Source organism: Microtus ochrogaster, chromosome 24 (genome assembly GCF_000317375.1).
Source record: "Microtus ochrogaster isolate Prairie Vole_2 chromosome 24, MicOch1.0, whole genome shotgun sequence".
Taxonomy (NCBI): Eukaryota; Metazoa; Chordata; class Mammalia; order Rodentia; family Cricetidae; genus Microtus; species Microtus ochrogaster.
In genome coordinates, this window is record NC_022024.1 from 9,694,268 (window position 1) to 9,708,709 (window position 14,442).

Genomic DNA, 14,442 nt, shown 5'->3' on the forward strand with positions numbered 1-14,442 from the left:
CAACTAGCATTCCTCCCCAGTGTCTGCTGTATTTCCTGCTATGAGTGAGTCGCCTGCCTGGTTAGAGTTGCTATCATGGGAAAGCAAGCATGCCTGCCTTCAGGTTCCTGCTTGAGTTTCCTTCCAACTTCCTGCAGAATGTAACCTAGAAGTAAGTATAAGCGAAATAAACTCTTTTCCTCCTTTATGTGGCTTTTGGTGAGAGTGTTTTATCATAGCACCTAGAAGAGCAGTCCACATCTGTAATCCTAACACTTGGGAGATAGAGACAGAGGGAGATCAATAGTTAAGGCCACCCTTTTCTTTGAGAGGTTAAGCCTACCCTGAACTATAAGAGCCATTGCCTTAAAAATAAATAATGTTTTTTTGGGTTTTGTTTTAAAGGCAGGAAGGATGGTTCAAGCCTAGTGTCTTGAGTTTGGCCCCTAAGACCCACATGGTAGAGGAGGGAACTGACTTTGGCAAGTTGCATACCACAGCACTCACATAACCCACCGGCACCTCACCACAACCACACTGCCACAAAATAGAAATGTTATAAAATCAACGACAATGAAAACCCTGTAAAACAAAATTTTATGTTCTCCTCTTTCATCCCTAGGACCTAACACAGAGTAAGTTTGTTTGTTGGTTTATTTATTCTCCAGTGTTGGAAAGTAACCAGGGTTGGTCACTCAAGTGCTAGGCAAATGCTCTTCCCCCATCCACACATAGTAAATTTGTGTAAATATTTTCATATTCTTTTTCAATGGCATATATTCTGTGGTTATGTTTTGAATTCATGAAAAACATCAACTACAAGGGCTATAGAAGATATATGCAAGGCAGGAAGGACATAGAATGGCAAGATCACTTAGACTTCTGTGACAGCAACAGGCAGTAAACACAGCAGTGGTATAAAAACAGTTGTAGTTTGTGTGAGGGAGAATTGTGTTGATTGTGACAACCTGAGCTGGATCCAGGATCCAGTTCTAAAAGGGGAGAATCAGTTCCCAAAGATAGTCTCATGATTCTGCTTGTATGTTCTGATGTACTCACACCAGGCACAGCACACACAACAACAGAAGTGATACACAAGTGAAAACATAAAGAAAATCCCCCATTCACACTGATGGGTTCAAGTCTAACCTACGGCTGCAGGGCTTTCTTACCTCAGCACTCCCAGCCTGTCTTAGATTCTTCTTCGACACACATACCCTCAATATTCTAGCAGTTGGTTTTAAGTCCACGCATCTGGCCAATCGTTGGACATCTTTACGCTGTCACATCACCAGATCAGACAAGTCTGGGCTTGTCTGGTCCCCGGAGTTTGCCTTTTCCCTGGGGACAGAAAGCTCATTTTCTACTCATGGTGTGTATGTGTGAGTGTGTGTAGGTCAGAGGTTAACAATGGTAATCTTCCTTCCTTAATCGCTTCTCTATCATATTTTATGTGTGTGTGTGTGTGTGTGTATATATGTATATGTATACAATATACATATATATATACATATAAAGACAGGGTCTTATGTATCTTATGTTCTAACTGAGGATGACCTTGAACTTATTTATTTATTTAGGTTTGTTTTTGTTTTTTTTTTTACAAGGCTTCTCTGTGTACCAGCCCTAGCTGTCCTGGAACTAGCTCTGTAGACCAGGCTGGGCTTGAACTCACAGAGATTCCCCTGCCTCTGCCTCCTGTGTGCTGGGATTAAAGATTACCTTGAACTCCTGACCACATCTTCGACCCCCTCCCGACTGCTGATGTTGCAGATGTGCATCATCAGTTTACTTGTGGTCCTGCGGATGAAACCCTAGAGATTCTGCCAACTAAGCCCATCCTTAGCCACCTTATATTCTGAGATAGGTTCTCTCACTGAACCTGGAGCTCACTGTTCGGCTAAAGGGACTGGTCAGTGAGCCCTGGGCATCCTCCTGTCTCTTTCTCCCCAGCACTGGGATTTCAGGGTCATGAACTCATATTTTTGTTTGTTTGTGTGCTGTGTGTGGGTACTGGTGACCCAGACCTCCACATTCATTGCAAGCTCTTACCTGGCCAAGCCATCTCCTCAGCGCTTCGTTTTGTTGATTTTCGAAGGCATTTTTCTCAGCTTGGTCTACAGAGCTAGTTCCAGGACAGGCTCCAAAGCCACAGAGAAACCCTGTCTCGAAAAACCAAAAAAAAAGAAAAAAGAAAAAGAAAAAAGATATTTTCTATTTGCTTGCATTGGAGAGGACTACAGCAAACAGGTTCATCTTTTGCTATCAACTAATATGAAGCCAGGAGAAAAAAAAAAGAGTATTCCATTGAGCCTGTTATAAGTAACTGGCCATTTTTCAAACGCTTGTTAGTCAGCCATTGTATATTTTTGTATATATTTTTGTAAAATATTTGAATTCTTTGTTTTTTTTAGGGAACTTTTAGTGCTTTTAATTTTTTTCCCTTTCCCTTTTCTTTCCTTCCTTGTGTATGTTCTCACCAACTAGTTTAAACTGGCCTTCACTTGCAATCTTCTGGCCTCTGCCTCCTGAGGGCTCAGATGGACACCACTGTGAATGGTTCCAGTACTTTAGCAAAAATTAGTAAGTAAGTCAAGGGGCTGGAAATGCGTCTCCACAGTTAGGGGCATTGCCTGCTCTCCCTGATGTCCAAGGTTCAATTCCCAGAGCCCATATGGCAGCTCACACTCCTCTATAACTCCAGTTCCAGGGAATCCACTGATCTCTTCTGGCCTATGTGGGCATCAGGCATGCAGATAGTCCACAGATATAGATGCAGGCAAAACACCTATGCACCTGAAATAAGAAAAAAAAATTATATCAATATTCCTTTAAAAAAAAGTCAATTTTACCGAGTTCTTTGTAAATTTAAAAAAATTGTTTGTTGTAAATGTTTTCTATGTTAACTAAAAATATTTTCTTCTTTTTCTTTTCTTTCTTGATATACCAAAACCTAAACTCAGAACTTAAAATTTAAAATGTTAAGCACATGTTGTGTGACTGGGCTATACCTAAAGCTCTAATTGTATTTTTTTAATTTTTAAAATTAAATTTTATATGGCTAAATATGTTGATATGTTTCTTTATAGTTTTATATGACTAGGCTTTCTGCAGGTGGTCACCTTGCAGATCCCACTTCCTTATCCACGGGCTGGACAGTCTCTTTTACTTTGTTTTTGCTGAACAGTTTAAAAAAGTTCTACTTTTAACTCCATCCATCTGGAACTTATTTTGCTTTACTTTTAGCCAATGTGCAAAAATTTCTAATACATTAGAAATATCATTATTATGCCTTCCAAAATCACCACAACTTTTTATTTCCCTTTTGAGTCTATCTTATTTTGATTTTTCTTATGTAGAAATAGTAAAATTTGGGTAGGTTAGTCTATTAATCATTAGTGATTTCTCCTTGCTTTTTAGCTTAGAAAGGCCTCACTGTTTAAATATTTAATATACACTTATATTTTCATTTTTCCCCTCTTCCTCCTCTCCCTTCTCTTTGCCTCCCCTTAGGGTTTGCATCAAGGTAGCTCCCAGTATTCAGAACTACTAAGCTTGTCGAACATTGCTTCAGCCTCTTGGGGGCTTGTAGTGTAAGAAAACCATGGGATCGGGATCGGGATGGGTTTCTTTACACTACAACCCTCTTTCCCGCCTTCATAAAAAAAAAAAAGCCAAAACAACAACAAAAACAGTTCATTGTCTAGTTTCTCAATACATATTCACAAACTTGACAACTCATAAACTGTTAAAGTGGGAGCCTGTCTTTAGATATTTAGTATATAAATCTAGCCAATTCTACGGAGAGCATGAAAAACAAACAAATAACCAAAACTAGCCCCGTTCTGAGGAGATACTGCTTGCCTCTCCTTACACCTTGGGGTTCTGTTCTATGTCACTTCCTTTGAAGTCAGTGGGGCTCTGTGCAGGACGGCTGCGCAAACAGCACACCAGCCTCTATACATGAAGGTGTGAACTGCCATTACGATAAACCATTCACAGTGTGGTCGAGGGAACACTGGTTTAATACACTCGGCGGTTGCCCTGCAGATCCCACTGTCTGTGAGAGCTTTGTTCGACTGGAGCAAACAAGAACGTTTTGAATCTTGACATACAAGGGCTCATTCAGCAGAGCATCCCGTTATGAGAGGAGGCACAGTGCTGGGCAGACATTGCAGGTCTGAGCCAGCACACTGAGGGCATTTCTCTCACATCCTCTCCATCTGTAACGAGTCTGTTTTCAAGTCCCCAAAGTGACTTTTCTATAGATTGGAGGGATGTATAAATATTTTATGTGTTTTTGCTCACGCAGAATGCAGGGTAAACTGCAATCATAGAAAAGTGGCCAGGCCTTCCAATATGGAAAGAGGACTCTGCAAACTTTACTTGTGAAAAGGGTACTTAAGTGAAAAGCAGAGTGTGTCACAGAAACAATGGGAGAAGCATCTGTATAGACAGTGTACTGGAAACATTGGATTGCATACCGTTGCTTTCAGCCTCAGGGTACCATTTTGTGCATCCTTCTACATAGTCCTCCTCCATCACCTCTCCCAATACCTACATCAGTTCATTAGAAACCTAAATCAAATGATGATGATGGGGTCTTAACCCTAGGAACAGTGGCATGAAGGAGCGGTCCAAAGGAGGTTGATCCAGGTTTTTGTTTTGGCTGTAGCCCACACTCAACTTGAAGAGTCTTCTCTTGCTAGCCTGTTTTCAGGGCACTACAGCAGCCTGTGGGAATTTCTCCTTTTGGATACTATCGGAGTAGAGGAGACATTTTCAACTTAACATTTTCAATTCTTGATTTTCTTTTTTCCCCCCAGAAATCCTCTGTCCATGTTAGCTTATAGATAACATTCACATCTTTGAAAGTGGATGAGATCACTAACGGAGGAAAACAGATGAAGACGACAAAGGATGGAGTTCTGGGTGTTTCAAATGTAAGAAGTTGAGGGGCAACACGGGAGCAACCTGTCTTGGAGGTCTTGCTACAGGAGTCCATAAGGACTAACATCAGGCTTTAAAACTGCAATCATGCCGAAGAGCAGGTGTGGTGAAGCGTGCCTGTAATCCCAGATCTTGGGAGTCTGAGGCAGGAGAGTTCCTAGTTGTGCTTTGAACTTCCTCACAGCCATACTTAAAATAAAAAAATGCCGGGATCCTTTACAAATCCTTTAAAATATTAAGTCCCATCTCAGAGTTGGTCTTAAGAGCATGAATGATGGGAACAGTCTCCCCAAATTAACGACTCTCTTACTCCTTCTGCATTCATCACGAGATGCGCTGCAGCCTTATGGCTCGTTTCTATGAGACCACAACTCATCTCCCCAACTGGCGTTTTTATTCTCTTCTGGTGCTCGGCGTTCTTGGTATTCTCTGTAACATCCTGTGCCCCGTGCACAATAAGCACGCAATAAACATTTGCAGTGGTTTGGGTCCAGGGATATTTCAAATTAAACACCTTTCAAATCAGGAATAACTTTGGATTTCCACATTTGTATGTATCCTTTGAAGTGCATCGAGCTTGCTGTAGGAGTAATAAGAGTTCAGCCATTAATTTACTATAAGACAAACATTTTAAATATGTGTAGTAGGACTTCTTACTTAATTCTCCTTTCTTCCTTCTCCAAAAGTCGTTGGCTTTCTCTTCAGAGAACATGCTCCTGAAACATTCTATTCCCTGATCCCCACTATTATCCGCCCGTGCTCTATCTTTGTAGGCGAGATGCTCTGCCCCTGTGAAGTACACTTTGTGCACGCGTTTCTGCTCTTGCAGGGAGCAGCTCGAGGATTCTGCACTTGGCACCATTCTTCATCCCTGGCTGCTCTCCACAGTCACCGTTTAGAAAGCTCCCTGGGCTTCTGGGTTCCTCGCTCTCATATGCTCTGTGGAGATTAGAAGGGGATTCTATTACACGGCATTGAAAATGTGACGGAAAATGAAATTTGCTTTACCAAGAAAGGAAGCATTTGCACTGCAGCTCGTTCCAACAGGAGTCTTAAACGGGTATCGTTTACAGGGAGGTAAAACAGCAAATGGGCAAGTTCCTGATTTAGATCACCGCTTGGTAAATATCACAGAGTTTAAGACCACGCACGCATTAATGGGTGCAGAGGGGCAGCATTCATAGTACAGTGGGCTGACCATGCCTGACTCGTGTGTGTGTGTGCGCGTGCGTTTCAAACCTAGGGCTCTGAGTACAGTGGGTAAGCACTACCTCTGAGCTACACTCCTCACATAACAATTGACTCAAACCGGGCGGTGGTGGCGCACGCCTTTAATCCCAGCACTCGGGAGGCAGAGCCAGGCAAATCTCTGTGAGTTCGAGGCCAGCCTGGTCTACAGAGCTAGTTCCAGGACAGGTTCCAAAGCTACAGAGAGAAACCCTGTCTCAGAAAACTTTTTTTACAGTGTTATGAAATTCAATACCAAGTTCAAATACAAATTCAAAATACAAATGCAAAATTCACAGAATTATAAAATTCTTAATACAAAGAAGCGATGTGTTTAAAATAAGAAATATATCAATTACCTCAATCCTATTGTTAGATATTGTATACATGTATTGTAATATCACACTATATTCCATAAAGAAATATAAATAAGTCAATGAAAACTTTAATATATTAAATAGATATCATATTATTTATATTATATTAAATTACAATATATATGTAAACTATATATTTATATATTATATGCTAAATTCTTTTTTTTAAAGATTTATTTATTTATTTATTTATTTATTTATTTATTATGTATACGACATTTTACTCCATGTATGCCCCCACACAAGAGGAGAGTGTCAGGTCTCATTACAGATGGTTGTGAGCCACCATGTGGTTGCTGGGAATTGAACTCAGGACCTCTGGAAGAGCAGCCAGTGCTCTTAACCACTGAGCCATCTCTCCAGCCCTATATGCTAAATTCTTAAAATAATCTTTGGAAGGTTCTGTTCTTCTAGGATTTTAAGCATGAATGTTGTAAGTACATACATTGCCTGAATGTTGGATTTTGTTTGTAGGAACGTAAGAGATCAGGCGAGGGCCCAGAAACCGGTGTAATGATCCATCGGCTTTGGTCACATCTGTGGAGAGGAAGGAGCCAGGGGTTGGGGTCACTAGAGGGAAAGCGACACTTTCACGTTTTAACCCACCCCTATCATATACAACCCAAACATACTCATTTATTACAAAATCAGCCATTTATAAATGGAAATAAAGTCCACTGTTCCCTGTGCAATCTGAACCTAGCACTCAAGTGCTTAGACTCTGTTTGGTAAATGCTTAAATTATTTTTCAGGTTGCGTGTATTGACTTTACTTTCTCTTCTATTCAAAAGCATGGGCTAGATTATTGTCCATTTTAAGCTTTTTCATGCATCGGGCCTTGTTGCCGTCCTTACTGACATCCATTAAGCTCTTCTAGTATACCTCCAGAGGGATTCTATTAGTATTACTTTGTTAATCTCTCACAGAAACACAGCTGGGCACCACCAGTCATCACTTCACAGTTAAAGAAACAGACCATGGGCTAGCGAGCCGGCTCACGCGAAAGGTGCTTGCTGCCAAGGCTGAGGAAGCTGAGTTCGGTCCCTGAGGTCCCTGTGGTGGATGGAGGAGGGCTTACTGTCTCAAGTTGTTCTTTGACCTCCCACGTGCACTGCGGCACGAATGCGTATCTCCAGCAAACCAATAAATAACCGTGGTTTAAAAATAAAAGGATCAGTCCAGAGAAGTTTGTTTTGCACAAAATGGTCTAACTGGTAGGAGGCACCGGGGCTAGGCTGTCTCCCTGGCAGGGCAAGAAGGAGGGGATGGAACTGGTCTGTGGTTTAAGGTTTTGATTGTATTTCATAGTTGGCATATACACTTTTGTCTAATTGGGAGGTGACTAAAGACATCTGGGGCTGGCTGATGTGTTGGCTGAAAATTACTATTATTATAAGGATGATTATTATAGCATTTACTAATTATGCAGGGCTTTATACTTCAAAGCCCTGTGCTTTATAATCCTTTATTAGCTATGTCTCAAAACATCTCCATGACAGAAAGATGCGTTTAGCATCTGTATTTTCCAGGAGGAAAATCTGAGGCCGAGTCAGAGGGGCAACCATTTTTAAAATGACGTGAAAAATATTTATAGTGTATGTGTTCTCTGTGTGTGTGTGTGGCAGGAGGAGGGTCAGCAGAGGACAACCCACATGCCACGTGCGTTCCAGTTATCAACCACAGGTCATCGGGCAAACACCCTTTCCCCCTGAGCCATCACTTTGGTTTAAAATAAATAATAATAATAATAATAATAATAATAATAATAATAATAATAAGAAGAAGAAGAAGAAGAAGAAGAAGAGAGTAGAGGTGGAAATGTAACCCTTCATTCTTTTTTTTTTTTTTTAATTTTTCGAGACAGGGTTTCTCCGTTGTTTTTGGTTCCTGTCCCATAACTAGCTCTTGTAGACCAGGCTGGCCTCGAACTCCCAGAGATCCGCCTGCCTCTGCCTCTCGAGTGCTGGAGTTATAACCCTTTATTCTTTAAACTCATTAAAATAACGTAGTCCTGGGGACAAGACGCCAATGAATTTAACCCTTTTATAGGCCAATGTAAGTTCTAATACTTTTTCTTAATAACTAATTAAAAATAAAATGCAAAATATAATAAAAAAAAATTGGTGCTTATTCCCTTGAGGTTATTTTTGAGGCTTTGCTACATTTGTGACAAGGTGACATTTTGCTCAGATTCACTCTTACTAGCTCCCATTTTTCTACCCCAGCACAACATGACTGCAGATACTGGTTTCCAGTGCTGATCTTGTTAGCTTGCATCCATTGTCTGTGAGAAAAAAAAAAAAACACAAAACAAAACCTTTCACTATGGGCAGAAGACTCGGTAGTAACTTTCGGTAAAAACAAACTTCACACAAGTATCATATGAGACTTCAGAAAACTTCAGATGTCTGGCAGTTTGTGCACTTCAGAAGGAAGATGATCAACATGTCAGTACATCGTGGGAAGCAGAGGGAGGGAGATGAGAAGGTTCTTGTGGGTTGGTTACAGATTCCTCTAAAAGGCCTGGAGGAGATAGGCACATTCTTCCATAAATCAGGTCTTCCAGGTGGGAGGCAGTCATGGCTCTGTCACATGGGAAAGGCTCCATAAATACTAGTTTAGTGGTTAGGACCGTGTCTCAGGAGACAGACTGTCTGTTTCTAAGCCCAGCTCTGTCCCTTGCTATCCTCCTTAACCAGCTGTGCAGCTGTTTCTGGGGCTCTTTCTCCATTCAGAACAAAGGGGACAGAAAGATCCAATCTCAATTTCAAAGTTACTTCTAAGTATCTGATATTTCTTTTCTCTTTCCAAACAGTTGACAGCTAGAATCTACAACTCCTTTAAGTTGGTGGTGGCAGGCGATCTGGGCATGTAACTCAGTTGTTCCAGTATTTATCTAACATGCGTGAAGCCCTGGCTTCCATCCTTCCATCCCCAGGAGCTTATGAGGATAAGCTCATGTCATCCTCGGCTACCTAGTGAGTTCAAGGCCAGCCTGAGCTACTCACTTTGTTAAAAACAACAAAACAAAACCCGTTGGTGTAGACTATATAATTTGTTGTCTACACTTGCCTTTTGGGGAACTACTCTCCAAGAAAATACCTTTAAACTCTTTCAAAATACATTCAAATAAATAGTTACAGTAAGATTCTGTATTGTTTCTTTAAAATGCCCATGTTCTCTTCTACCTTAGTGGCCCAGACTTAGAGTGGAGATTTTACTTGTGAGGGAGAACAATTCACTAACTTTAATGAAGAAGGCAAGAGGTGTCTGAACCAAAGACAATGGTGCCTTGTGCCAGATGCTTGCCAGAGTATGCTAAGTTTCAAGAGTTGCCAGAAAAAGAGAAATTGGGGACAGGGTCTTGAACCCCTAACCTTTCTGTCTCTACTTCCCAAATTCTGGGCGTATAGGCATGCATAAGTACTTCCATGCTCTTAAAAAACTTCAATGCAGTCCTACAAGAGTCAAATCCAGGGATTTTTCTCTAATAATTTGTTTAAATTTGTTTTATGTGCATTGGGGTGAAGGTGTAAGATCCCCTGGAACTGGATGGAGTTACAGACAGATGTGAGCTGCTTTGCAGGTGCTGGGAATTGAACCCAGTTCTCCTGGAAGAACAGGCAGTGCTCCTAAGCCCTGAGCCATCTCTCTACACCCAAAGCCAAGGATTTTTATTCGCAAGCACTCTACAAACTGAGCTACATCCCTGGCCTCAATTTTAAAGCTTTGGAGCCGGGCGGTGGTGGCGCACGCCTTTAATCCCAGCACTCGGGAGGCAGAGGCAGGTGGATCTCTGTGAGTTCGAGACCAGCCTGGTCTACAGAGCTAGTTCCAGGACAGGCTCCAAAGCCACAGAGAAACCCTGTCTCGAAAAACCAAAAAAAAAAAAAATAATAATAATAATAATAATTTTAAAGCTTTGAGTTGATAAAGTTGGAGAGACGGCCCAGCGGCTAAGAGCCTATATGGTTCTTTGCTGATCATCGTGGTGGATGTCTGTAATGCCAGCACTTGAGAGGCAGAGATAGGAGAGCTTTGTGAGTTTGGGACCAGCCTGGTCTACACAGTTACAGACCATCCAGGCCAGCTGGGGAGACACAGTGAGATGCTGTCTCAAAAACAAAACAAAAGGCAGGAGAGAGTGCTGTGATTCCGAGCACTGGCTGCTCTTCCAGAGGACTGGGTTTGATTCCCAGCACTCATAGGGCAGCTCAAAATCACCCGTGACTTCTGGTTTCTGTATGCCTGCACATGGTGCACGGACGTACCCGGAGGTAAAACGCTCATACACAGGAAAACAAACCAAACAAACAAACTGACAAATAATAAAACCATACTACTCCCACCAGTAACTGACAACAAACAAGATCAGGTACTGCACTCTTTTCCCAGGGCCCCCAAGGGTTCCTAGTGCCAGCGGTGGGTGGCTTACAATCAAAAGAAACTGGCTTTCCAGGGCATCTAAAGTCTCTGGTCTCCACGGGAAGCTGCTCTCACAAGTATATATATATATATATACACTCACATGCAGACACATGCCTACACACATAATTAAAAATAAAATAAATCTTGGGGCTGGAGAAATGGCTCAATGGTTGGGAGCAAAGGATGCTCTTAGATGGAGAATTTGGGTTTAATTCCCTTTACATATGTGGAGGCTCACAAACATTTATAAATCCAGTTTCAGGAGATCCAGTTCCCCTCTTCTGACGTCTGTGGGCACAGGCAAGTCATTCATACACAGAAAGTAAGTCTAAAAACAAATTCAAAAAGAAAAAAAAATCTTAAAAAAAAGAGCAAACTTAGAGGTTATTTATTTATTTTCGGTACAAAATTCAGTACAATTCAGTACAAAAATTATGGGACAAACACATTCTAGAGCAGATTTTCAACTCCTTCTACCTATACTTCAACACACACAGTGTCCATAGTGCCCCCACCCAAAGCAGTGTTTTTTCAAGCACTGTGCCAAAGAAGGCAGAAAAGTTGAGGTAGACAAAGTGTGATCATCTTCACGTTTAAAAGACTCCAGTCAGGCAGAGTGACACTCGTCTGTAATCCCAATGCTTGGTAGGTGGAGGCAAGAGGAACGAGAACTAGAAGCTAGCCTGAACTGCTTTATAAGTGCCTACCTAAAAATAAAACCGAAGCATTTAAAAAGCTCCCAGGTTTGGGAAGATTTGACGGTATCAGGAGGGGAAGGCAGTGAAAAATGCCACAGAGAAGTGTGGAGCCTTCTACTTAGGCTGGGTGGTAAGGGATCAGGCCTATGTTAAAACAAACAAAGCATAAACAAAGAACCCCATTATCTCCAGGCCTGGCAAAGGGTGAACGCTGAAGTGCAGCTCTTTTGTTTAACAAGCTGCCTTAATGGCTCTGCGGATAGCTGCTTAGCAGCGGCCGGGTCCTCGCCTTGCACGGCTCCACGAGGCATGGGGTCGGTGTGACTGGCACCCCCTTGAGCAACATTCAAGCTGTATTCTCTGTGAACAGCATCCCCTGCGGTTGTGCAACCTGGCTATTAAGTCAGTAAAGATGGGCCTGGAATCTGGCCTGAGATAAAGATTAAGAACTAAATCCTTCTACATAATAAAATAACAGGAATTTTAAGTCTTCCTTTGCCGGGGATCGGGGAGGGGGGTGGGGGGGATGGAGGTAGGAGGGTGGAGGGGTGCCTGGAATGGAAAGAAAAAAAATGGTTTGGATTAAAAATGCTTTTAGGATGAGGGTGGGCTAGCATTTGGTAACAAAGCAGGATCTGTGAACCTTGTAAGAAATTCCTGTCATTTAAATTACGCATTTGGCAGGGTGGTGGGGGATAAAACCCAGGGCCTTGGGCGTGTTAAGCATTCTATCCTTGAGCTAAACCCCAGCACCTTGAGTTTTAGTCAGGGGCTCACTGTATAGTTCAGGCTGCCTTCCCACTTGTAACTGCCTCCACGTGCTAAACACTGGGATATTACAAGCACTCGTGTGAACCTCTGGGCCCTGGTCTCTGTAGAGTTTTAAAAACACACAGAGAAGATTCTCTGTCCCTGGGTGGTGGTGGTGCATGCATTTAATCCCAGCACAGGAGTGTGGGGGGGGGCAGAGGCAGGCAGATCTCTGAGTTTGAAGTCAGTCTGGTCTATAGAGTGAGTTCAAGGCCAGCCAGGGCCACACAGAGAAATCGTGTCTCGAAAAACCAAACCAAACCACCACCACCGCCAAAAGAAAAAAAGATCTTCTGTCATCTTCTTTAGGAAAGGAGACCCTGGCAAATGAACTTAAACAACTTCTGGGGGGTGGGGCTCTCTTCTGTGTGAATCAAGGGAAGAACTAGCAAAAAGTTCACAAACTGGATGCCGTGTCTAAACGCACAAGCCCATCACTTGTTACAGCCCTTTTACTGGTTTCCTTCAAAGAACTGAGAGCACTTTTATTTCCTCATTTATTTTGACATTCTCGTGTGGGAAGGGCAGATTTACGATAACATTATTTATAGACGGAGAAATTGAAAATAGAGATGAAATCGCTTACTCAATGCCGCATAGCTGGGGTGGTGGAGCCACTGGAATTCAGTTCTCCAGCCTCCAGCCACAAAATGGAAAACGCATGAGCTTTGGAATTAGAGGGAACTTTGAGTAATCTCGTTTCGACCCCAGAACAAGAATGTGGCCTTAAGTCAATTACTTCACCTCTGTCTCAGTTAGTCTCATTTGTAAAAGTAAGGCCATAAAACCTCACAGCACAGTGAAGATTAATTTAGAAAATGCAGGTAAAGCCTCAACACCGAGCAGTCCTCAAGTAAGGTTTGTTCCAACGCCCCCCCCCCCCCCCCCTGCCAACCCCAACCCAGAATTATCTGGTTCAAATGAAGTACAAATCAAAAAGAACTCCCATTAAAACGCATTTTACCCCACCTCATCTCCTATGGAGAGGAAAAAAGATGAATAAAAAAATTAAAATGTTCCAAAATGTCATTTAATTAACAAGCAGACTTTTTTTTTTCTTACTGAGAATGTGGCTCAGTGGCATTTGCTTCCAATGGGCTGAGAGACAGACTTCAGCCCTCAAGACTCCAAAACAAAAACAATCCCATGCTGTAGATTTACTAGAATTAGAAAAGAACATATATGTGAACGTTAGGCATCTAGAATGCAGCAGGTCTTTAACTCAAGAGCTTATCGGAATGCCCTGGCTGGGAGGGGAGGCGGGAGGGAGGACTCTAAACAAGGATTGTCAGGGTTTACCCTAGAGTTACTGCTTTACAGGGTCTGGGCGGGGCCTGGTTATTTGCATCTTTAACAAGTTCTCAGGTGATGCTGAGCTGCTAGACCGTGGACACACCTTGAGAAGCACTAACCCGGGTGAGTGAAAGGATGGGGACCAGCAAGTGGCTCAGCAAGCCCTCCGGGTGATTGCGCTGCACTTCCAAGCTTAAGAACTGCTTGGCAAGGTGGTGAGAAGCTCGTAAGAAAACAGATTCACTTTTAAATCCAGGCTACATCTCTTACCAGTTAGACGAGAGTCTGTGATTGAGGATTCCTTTCATTAGGGCTCCAGGCCTCGGCGTGCGTGTGTGCGTGTGTGTGTGGGTGTGTGTGTGCGCGCGCGCGCACGCGCGTTGGTATGGCTGGAGACAACCAAAGTTTTGACTGTGCGGAGTCTGGTATTTGCTTCACTCTCCTAGGAGGCATGGAAGGCGACTTGAACTTGGGAATTATGGAAGTGTTTACAAAAGGTTCTGCAATTACATAAAACACAAGGCAGTACTTTAAATACAGCACTAGTGATGGGATTGTTTGCATCTTAAGTTTGTAATAAGGGGTTTTCTTTTACTCTTGTCTTTTTTGTTTCAAGACTCTTCGCAGAAGTATTTGTTTGACACTATAAGTTCTAAGAGGCCTTTTCTTTTTTTCTCCTT

At 42.4% G+C, this 14,442-nt stretch overlaps 1 long non-coding RNA gene across 1 annotated transcript; it reads right to left on the bottom strand.

Moving 5' to 3' along the window:
- Positions 1-5,497: 5,497 nt before the first annotated feature.
- On the bottom strand, positions 5,498-14,259 carry LOC113457370. The gene is made up of 3 exons (XR_003377958.1): positions 14,033-14,259; positions 6,979-7,070; positions 5,498-5,868 (listed from the first exon to the last, which is right to left on the bottom strand). It is a non-coding gene; the product is annotated as an uncharacterized LOC113457370 (long non-coding RNA).
- Between the last annotated feature and the right edge of the window lie 183 nt (positions 14,260-14,442).